The 10,269-nt window shown below is 46.0% G+C and overlaps 1 long non-coding RNA gene across 2 annotated transcripts; it reads left to right on the forward strand.

Moving 5' to 3' along the window:
* Window positions 1-7,276: 7,276 nt before the first annotated feature.
* Window positions 7,277-9,720, forward strand: LOC123130120 (uncharacterized). Of its 2 annotated transcripts, none has more exons than XR_006463739.1 (3): window positions 7,277-7,690; window positions 9,028-9,100; window positions 9,479-9,720. It is a non-coding gene; the product is annotated as an uncharacterized lncRNA (long non-coding RNA). The 2 variants fall into 2 exon arrangements; XR_006463740.1 differs by lacking the exon at window positions 9,479-9,720 and adding an exon at window positions 9,190-9,471.
* Window positions 9,721-10,269: the final 549 nt, after the last annotated feature.

Below are 10,269 nucleotides of genomic sequence, written 5' to 3' on the forward strand. Positions count from 1 at the left end.
GCGATAACACTCGCGCGACCCAATCCTTAATTCAGAGCTGAACCCCTCCGTTTTCCTCTGTATTCGCTCGCCTCACGTAACCCTTCGCTAGCAGGAGTAAACAGAAGCAGATCCTCGACGGCGGCACATGGCAGTGTGTCTCCCGCACTCCTCATTCTCTCCTGTCGACGGCGGCGCGAAGCGAATCCCAGGCCAACAGCTTCTCCGCCAAATTGAGGCCGAGGACAAAGTCTTGGATGGGAAATCGGGGATGGGCGCCGCGGCCCCGCTCCTGCCGCCGGCGCAGCAGTGCTCGACGCTGGAGGACTATGGGCCGAAGGCCTGCTGCTCGTCACATGGAGGCAACGGCCGGCTCCCACGCTGGCGACGAGGAGCGCGGGGGCATAGGTGGAGCGGGGGCCGATCTAGCGCGAACGCGGCGGAGATGTCGGCAGTCGGCGCCGGCGCGGGCCACACATGGAAGCCTGTGTTCGCGGTGAAGATTGCGTTGGTTCTCCTGCTTATCTCTATGCTCGCCTTCGTCTGCGAGCTGCACTACTTCATCGACCCTCCCTCTAGGCATAGATGTGCAAACTGCAATATAATACTTGACCATCCAAACAGGATTTGGCATTGTTGCTCCTCTTGGATTCCAAGTATGAAATACTTAAACATCCAAATACTAATGTTGGCATTGAAGCTCAATATCAATGTCTTGAGTATTTGGCATTGGAGCCAATACAATGCCAAGCCCTTGAATGTCTACATCCAAACAAAGCATCTAGGATATCCTAGCAAAATTTGGCATGACTGATGCCAGCCCATGTAAGACACCCATGCCAACCAAAATTTTACTCACTGAAGACTCAAACGGTATCCCTTTTGACCCATCTAAATATCGCTCTATGATTGGTTCATTGCTTTATCTTTGTGCATCTAGACCAGACATCATGTTTAGTGTATGCATGTGTGCTAGATTTCAAGCTTCCCCTAGGGAAAGCCCTCATAAGGCGGTTAAGCATATTCTTAGATACCTTGTTCACACCCCAAAGTTGGGTCTATGGTACCCCAAGGATGCTAAGTTTGATCTCATTGGGCACACGGATGCGGATTGGGCTGGAGACAAAGTGGATCGTAAGTCCACCTCCGGTGCATGTCAATTTCTTGGACGCTCCTTGGTAAGTTGGTCCTCGAAGAAGCAAAATTGTGTTGCCCTCTCCACAGCCGAAGCTGAATATATTGCAACCGCCAGTTGTGCAACTCAGTTATTATGGATGAGGCAAACTTTGAAGGATTACGGTATCACCTATAGACACGTGCCTCTTCTATGTGATAATGAAAGTGCCATTAATATTGCTGAGAACCCCAAAGATCATACTCGCACCAAGCACATTGACATTAGGTACCACTTCTTGAGAGATCATGTGGAGAAGGGTGATATTGACATTGCTCATGTTGGCACAGATATGCAACTTGCAGATATTTTCACCAAGCCATTGGATGAAGCAAGGTTTTGTCAACTTAGGCGTGAACTTGGTATCTTGGAGCTTGACAACATTATGTGAAATCTAGTACCCATTCATACTTAAACTTATGTCTTGTCTTTATTTAGGCATATATTTAGGGGGAGACACTCAATTCATGAGCACTCTCACCTTATATAATGCATAAATAGAAAAAACACTCTCAAAGTTATCATAGTTTTCGAACTAGGGTACTTTAACATGATGGAGTCGTGACCATGTGCTCAAAGTTTACATCTTTGCGGTACTATGTTCCATATGTTCAAACATGGTGACCTCGATCACCGCTTGTACAATGCTTGTATGGACCTTTCTTTCTTAAATAATGTTTGGATTGTTAATGCATCTTAGTATGGCCTTAGATGTCTCAGGTTTCTCCCCTATTAGTATCATGTAAACTCCTTGGCGGAGTCTATATCAAATTATACCTGTTGGCCCCCTCCTTCACATCTTTCCCTTGCCCTGGTCTTCTATCCAGTGGCTGGACATCTGGGCCTCGGCCGGACATCCGGGCCCTGGGAAAAATACCTTGCCACTCAAAAAGATCATCAACTAATTACAGTGGCTGGACATCCGGGCCCCAGCCGGACATCTGGGCCCTTTCCTCTCGCCGGATATCCGGGGTTACTCCCGGATGTCCGGCCCATTGGCACTGCGTCTTCTGCTCTCTGTTTTCACTTGCCGGATATCCGGGCTTAACCCCGGATGTCCGGCCCATCGCCCGCAGTCGCATATGCCTAGGGAGGGGTGTGGGATTTGGGGGCAGTTCCTCACTTCTTTCGTTCCTCTCCTCATCTCCCCTCACAGCCGCCGCCGCCGGGCCATCACTCCGGTGCTACCCCGGCCATCTCCACCGACCTCCGGCCCCGATCTCCTACTCACGGACACTTCTCCTCCCGATCTACGATTCTATCCAATCCATTTCTTGGGTGTTGTGTGAATCCCTCGGGAGGGACCAGTGTATCGTGGGATTCACCGCCGGAGTTCTTCATGGCTCGCACCAAGAACTGTGGTCCCAAGCGTCCCGAGGTGTCTTCTCAGGGTAAGATTGCTATCTCTCTCCTTTTTCCTCTTGCCAGTGACCAAAAATCTGATTAGGGTTACATTAGTCTTCATGTACATCCTGCCATATCTATCCTCTCACGTTTTGGTCCTATATACCTAAGGCCACAATCACCTCTATATGTACTCAGCTACTCAACTTAACCATGAGCATGTAAAATTTTCTTTTTATCTACCATTTGGACTTGTCCTATGGTCATAATAAAAAAACCATCCCATGGTTTAATTTGGCGTATCCTTGTTCATATCCTTTGGCTTCTCCTTATTGAAATATGTTCATTATCCATTCCAGTTGATCGCCGTCAAGGCTCAACCGACTCTGATGAGCATGCTCGGCCTAAGAAGAAGAAGACCACCACCAAGAAGAAGAAGCGGGCACCTTCCACCAGTCCGTCGGCCTCGGATCCCGATGATGCGGACTATGTTGGAGAGGAAGAGGATGTCAGTGCACCAAGACAGTCTGTTGGACAGTCCAAGCTCGGTACTAGGAGGGCGCCGGTGCCTCAAGTTCGAGGTTCTGCTATGCCCATTCCCCATGGTCGTCGCATCTCCATGGAGCTTCCTGACAGTGGAGGTCGCCCCACTCACGACTTCACAACTGTGGGGGCGGGGCAATATATTCAGTTCCGTCGAGATGTCAACCAATATGAGATGGTGGCTGATGCCGAAGATCCTCGGTTCGGGACTCATATGCAGCAGGGTCTCTATTCCAGTTTTGTCCATGGGCGTGGCCTTGCTCCTCACTCATACTTGGATCTCAACTTCCTACGTGATAATCCTGCCATGTTCCCTAATGATCCGGTCAAGATCATTGATGACACGACTCTTGGTCCCGCAATGACCTTCAGGTGTGATTGGAGTGATGCTGCCATCCTACAGTTCTATGCCACCTGTTTCTTTGGTCCGGACAACACTCTCACTTGGATGACCGATGACACCACATTGAGCATCGCCTATGACAGGTTTGTTCAGATTTTGGGTCTCTCCGGTATTGGCCATTGCATCCACAGTATGGATCCAGAGTACAAGCCCAAAGGAAGTGATGCTTGCTTGCCCCTTGTAAAACCTCCCTCTCAGCTCACTGATGAAGAAAAAGCATATCCAGTCAATGAGGTATCCATCTTTCGTGCTCCTTTCTTCATCCTCTATCAGTGTGTGCTTCGCACTCTCTACCCTAAGAAGGGAGATCGATCGAGGGCTCGCAACTATTGCATTGACTTAATGGTTCGTATGCATGAGAAACCCACTGAGCCTCTGGACACATCCAACTTCATTTGGCATGAGATCCGTCTTTGCAGTTTCATTCAAACGTGCCAGTTCCCTCATGCTCCATTTATTCAGGCTCTGATTGATCACACTGCTCCCTTTGAGGTGGTTAAGCCAACTGTGCACTCCATTTGGAAGCCTCCTCCTCATATGCGCGTGGTAGCTTGTGCTTCTCCTCAGCCTAGGAGGTCTGCTGGTGGGAGGACAGCTGCTCCTACTCAACCCACTGGTTCTTCTGTTCCATCTTCCTCGTCCGCTCCTCGTGGCCGGTTTGCATCATTCCTGGGTAAGGCTCAGTCTGCTATCATGAAGGCGATCACTTTTAGCTGCCAGCAGAATCATGATGTTCAGAAGCGTCTAGTCATCTCCAAGAATCAGCTAAAACAACACCTCCGTGACCGTGGGAGTCCCGTTAGTGATGATGATCCTCTTCCCGCAGCTCCATCCTCGTCCACTTTCGGCTTTCCATCTCGTGCTGAGTACCCCGAGTTCTTTGATGATGATGACATCCACCAGGAGTGATTGAGCCTGTTTAGTTCTTCGCCCCTTTTTTACTTGTTGCTGTCAAAGGGGGAGAAGTAGTATCTTAGTAATATGGTCATGCTATGAGATGTTATTCCAACTTTATGCTGCTACCTATGGTACTTGTTCGTCTGAGACTATGTTATGTTAATGTGTGGCCATGAAATGTTCTCAGTCTATCTGATGAGTTATGATGATTTCATATGTGCTTGTCTCTCACTTTTGTATCTCTTTGTGTTACATATGCTACCTACGAATTTTTGTGTTGGTCATTCTAATATACTCATCGCATGCACACAATGAGGGGGAGCTAAAAGCAAATTGTAACTATTTTGTATCCTTTTTGCTCTCATGATTGTCATTGCTAAGATTATTAATTACATTTATGATACTACATGTATGATTGTCATCAACAAACAAAAAGGGGGAGATTGAAAGTGCAATCATGCTCTTATATTATGTTTTGATGTTAATGACAATCTACATGTAGGGGACTAACAATGGTTGTCAAGTGAATCTCAGGTGTTGGTCCCCGGTTCGTCAAATTGTGCGTGGATCGAGAGCATACGAAGTGGGTTCTCTCAAGGATGAAGTGTTAAAATAATGTTACATCTTGTTTCCTTGAGTATAGGATCCCGCACTATTAAGAGGGGATCAATTGGGTTCGTAACAGACTTGCTCGAGTAAAAGAAATACTCCTTTCCATAGTTCTTTTTATCCCCTCTTTACTTCTAATCTTTCTGTCTCTAGGAGTGCCGGATGTCCGGGCCTCGTGCCGGATGTTCGGGCTGCTCCCTGGATATCCGGGCCTCTCGCCGGATATCCGGGCCTAGCCATTCCAGAATGCACTTTTGTGCAGTGTTGCTATCGGATGTCCGGCCCTCTACGCCGGATGTTCGGGCTCCCAGTGCTTGCCGGATGTCCGGGCTCCTTGCCGGATATCCGGGCATAGGTGTCCAGAGGATGTTTTTATGCTGGGCTGCGCGCCAGATGTCCGGCCACCTGCTGGATGTCCGGGCCTCCCTGTTATGTCGGATGTCCGGGCTTGAACCCCGGATGTCCGGCCCCTCTGTTTCCTGCTATGTTTTCTGCCTTGCTCTTTAAGTGGCTTGCCAGGCCGGATGTCCGGCCCCTAGCCCGGATGTCCGGCCTGCCCGTTCACTTGCACTACAACGGCGATATTTGAGCTCACACTATATATAGCCCTTCTCCCCCATGGGAGAGGGTCGACCATTCACTCTTGAAAAACCCTAGAACACATCTCACTCTCTCTCTTACACCTCCACACCAAATCTTAGATCCCCAAGGGATTTGAGAGCATTCGAGAGAAGTTGTCCAATCAAGTGATAGATCCACTCCTTCTCCATCTTTGCACCAAAGGAATTTGTGATTTGAGCAAGTCTTGAGCTTTTCCCCATCGATCTTGTTACTCTTGGAGGTTGGAGACTCCTAGGCGGTAGGAGTCTTTCGGAGAGGAATCGAGCTTTGTGATTACCCCCGAAAAGTTTGTGAGGGTTTGGAGACCACCCCAAGGTCTACCACTAGTGGTTGAGAAACGCCTTCGTGGTGTTGTCTCAAAGGGAGAATAGGGCGAGCCTTCGTGGCGTTGGTGTGCCTTCGTGGTAACATCCACCTCTCTAACGGTGACGTAGCTTCCCTCCAAGGAAGTGAACATCGTCATACATCCTCGTCTCCCGGAGTTGCGGTTATCCCTAACCCTAACTCTCTACTTGTGGTTACTTGTCTCTTAGCACTTACTTCATCACTTTGTATTTGCCTAGTTACTACTTGTGTTACCTGCTTAGTACTTAGTACTTCACCTACAATTGTTAGGCTTACTTTCACATTCCGCATTATTGCCTAAAAATTGTTAAGTAACAATTGAAAATTTCACTACAACAAAAACCCACCTATAACAACGCATATCTAGCAACGAAAGTCGAGATGCGTTGAGTTAAACAAACCTCCCACCTCCCCACAAAGGATAACCTCCCTGTATCCACCTCGGTCCAAATATCACGCAACCAACACGCAGCCAAGCAGGAAAAAAAGAACCCAATCTCTTATCTCCCCACCACCTCTCTCCCCGATTCACATCTCCCACACGAGCTCCACCACAACGCCGCTGCCGCCGCCGCCTCTGATTCGAGGAAACTCCGGTGCTCCCCTTCACCACGCCTCACCAGCTCGTCCCCCCTCTTGTTCTCCTCTGGCCCCGCCCCCAACCCCCACCGCCACGACGTCCTCCACGCCTCTGCACGGCGCGACGGTTCATTGTTGTAGCTCATGTGCTCGGCCCCGCAATCCCACTTCCACACGCGATCGGCTACCGGCTAGGCTCGATGGCGCTGTTCCACCTTGGCTACCTCGACTCCGATGTGACAGTTCAGTAAGGCACCGGCCCCTCCCCTCTGCTCTTGCCCTGCCACTGCTTTGTGGCATGGCATCTTGCCATGGATAATTCTTTGCCGGCCATTACGACAATGATTAATGCTGCCTTATCACTTGCCTGATCCGCCTTTGTGGGCGCTGGCTTGCACCGACAGCCACACCACTCCGTGGTTTGTATTCCTCACTATTCTCATATGTGCACAGAAATACTGCTACCTAGGGGTAATCCAGTCATCTGGGTGTACGCATACAAGTGATTCACCACATGGCTGTATGTGTTGATTCAGGAAAATGTGTGCGTTCTCTTTTTCTAAATAGTTCTATCTTGCGATACATTAGATTTTAATTTTTCATGTAGCTATGTGTGTGTGGATAATTAATTAATATATCCATGAAGATGATTAGACTGTCAATTGAATAAGTTGATAGTATCTCTGGATATCCTAGCTGTTAGTTTCTGACTATTTATCAAAACCATTCCTTCTAGTATCATTTAATAGGTGACCACTATTATGTACAACATCATGATTTTTTTCGAGAAAGAAAACAAATATCTTCTTATCGGTGTTATGAAACCTTACTGATTTCCTTGTAATAATCTATGAATAAGCCCCACATGCATCTCTACGTCCTATTATTTCTCTTTATCTTTATTTCATAATCCTTAATTTCATCTCTCCTTGCTAGTTCTGAAATTGACTTCGCATCAGCCAACATTTGTCTGTTTATTCTTTCTCTTAACACGTAAATCCTCAGGTTCAGAATGATGATACTAGCTAGTGCTTATGGTATGACTTATGATCCACTGATTTAGATATGTAAAACTTAAATGTTCTTGCAAGTACTTATGAAGCGAATCCATCATTCTTTGCAGTGCCAAAATTTCTTACATATTCATCTTTGGGAGAAAGATCAAGGCATATAGTGGGCTACTTCTGCAAAAGGAGGTACGACAGCATGATTCCAGCTGGGTAGTAAACGTGTAGGTGATTTACATGACATTATCTGCAATGTAATTTAAAAACCGAGGTTGAAAAAGTTTGTGTATTCATAATTCAGATTTGTCTTATTCCCAAGCATCTATATAAATTAAAATCATGTGAAAACATACTTGTTATCATTTAATAGAACCACCTAATTTAGCTTTGTGGGAACTATGTTCTCTCAACCTAAAAAGCACGGACACGGGGACGGAAAGACGGGGATACGCATACAAGGACACGGGATACATCATATTTCAAAAACAGTCATTCGGGGATACGGTGAGTATATATAAAATAAATAAGAAATATACAGAGTCAAAACAGAAAAAAACAATGAGACACTGCTGGGTCTGGATCCCACAGAGGATAGTTCGTATCTACGAACACCAGGGACCAGGCTGTCCTTTGATCTCACCCACGGACGGGTGGCCCCGGGGGTGGCGCTCCCGGATGCCATGCTCCCTAGAAACAAGTAGAAATCATTCAAGCGAGCACAACATGGGGAAGCAATTAGCAGCCTCTCAATTGAAGGAAATCATGTCACAAAGATGAAGAGGTTGAGGAGAGGCTGCTGGCCTTGGGGTTACCTGCTCGAGTGTGGTTGCCTTCGGGAGGAGAAGCTGCTGGGGGCGGTGGTCGAGTCCAGGTGGCGGCGGCGCGTTCGCTGCTGGTTAGCAGCAGGTCCTTCGTTATGTGGCGTGCGTGCGTACGAGAGTTTGTATTGTGCCGAGGCTATTATTGGGCCTCCCGAGTCCCTCAACGTATCCCAGCCGTATCGATGCTTTTTTCTATTTTTTTAATTCAGGAATCATGGGATGCTGCGGGATACGTGTATCCCAGCTTATCCAGGCGTGTCGCCGTATCCCGCTGTACTAGGACATCAAATCGGCAGATTTTGCAGTATCCATGCTTTGTAGCTCTCAACTTCAAGTACTTCTGGAAATTTGAAAATCTCTACATTTATATGTATTGTTTTGAGAACTGCAGATCTTTGTTTGCAATCAAGGATGCTATATTTGTCGATGTACATAGTTTTTGGCATGTACCTCACTGTATCTTCATTATATTCTTTGTAAGGTGTTTAACTCGTTTAACATAAGGACGCTCTTTTCAAAAGGCCCTCTTTTCTCCGTCTATATAGCATAGTGCTATGGCTGGGACTGTAAAAAGTGATCAAATTATGATATTTCATAGCTCTTTAGAGGTGATGGTATATGTTGGATGACGAAACAAGGATATTGTTCTGGTGCTTGCTTCGACTTGGGTGTTCAGAGAAGTGAAACTTTAACTAATCTGTTCAGGGAAGCAACATATTGCATTTAAAGTGAAGCTTCCTCTATGATATGGAGATGCAATCATCCATCTAAAGACAAGGTATGCTCATTTCTCTATTGTGTGAATTCAACATGGCTGAGCAACAATTTATTTGCTCATACTTTTTTCAATATTAATGCTTATTGCAGTTCCTGCTTAGCTTGGGAAATCCAAAGAAGAATGTTGCCCTTGCTACACTCCAGAGTACTGACCTATAATATAAAACAAAAAACTATGGGTGTTGACTTGGTACTCCCTCCGGGAGTAACTGTTTCTTGGTTGACATAACCACTAAAACAAAATTATTAGTCATATAGTAAGATTAACTATCACATGTCCTCCAACCTTTATATGTTGCTCTTTTGTTTAAATTTTACTTCCCTGTTAATTGATTTTCTTTGATGGTACCTTGCTATTCTCATTTCTTTGTTGTTGTAGATTGCCAAGATAAATCGATGATGCATGGCTCAGAAGTTGATTACAAGATCGAGAAGGTGGCTACTACTAGATAGTTTCAGATTATGTTTTGGAATGTAATTTTTAGGGTCAATGTTTCAAACACTATGTGTTTAGATGGCTGAGTCGTTCAGTGCAAGGTTGAGAATCAGACTATTACTAGATAGTTTCACATATTGTAATCTGTGTATCATGTTCTTTGTAAAGCAATCAAGTTGATTTAATATATGTGACCTTTCTTATTGTTATGTTTGTGTCTCCTATGCATTATCAACATTAATGCAATAAGTTCTGGATGCTAATATACAAAATACCATTAATTGTCCAAGCAATACGATAATTCTTCTAGGCATTACAATGGTCATTTTCTAGGGTAGCCACCAACGCATATGAAGTGTTGTTGTGCTCTAGCTCTATATGTTGCTATCTTACAACACTTATTTATGCCGTTTACCAACGCATGTATATATGTTGGTGTAGACCTTTGCAACGCCACCAACGGCAACACATTTTAATCCGTTGGTGTAGACCTTAGCAACGCTTATATGGACATATGACAACACATTGATGCGTTGCCAAAGGGGGGGGGGGGTTCTTGTTGTAGTGTTTGTAGTTGTACCTATTCACCCCCCTCTAGCTAGGTCCATCTCGATCCTTTCACTAGGCAATACGGATCTGTAGATCTTCTCCCTTGAAACCGACTATGTGTAACCCTAGCCCCCTTCGGTGTCTATATAAACCGGAGGGTTTAGTCCGCAGGACAAGATATACAA

Source organism: Triticum aestivum, chromosome 6A, assembly GCF_018294505.1.
Source record: "Triticum aestivum cultivar Chinese Spring chromosome 6A, IWGSC CS RefSeq v2.1, whole genome shotgun sequence".
In the NCBI taxonomy this organism is placed as follows: domain Eukaryota; kingdom Viridiplantae; phylum Streptophyta; class Magnoliopsida; order Poales; family Poaceae; genus Triticum; species Triticum aestivum.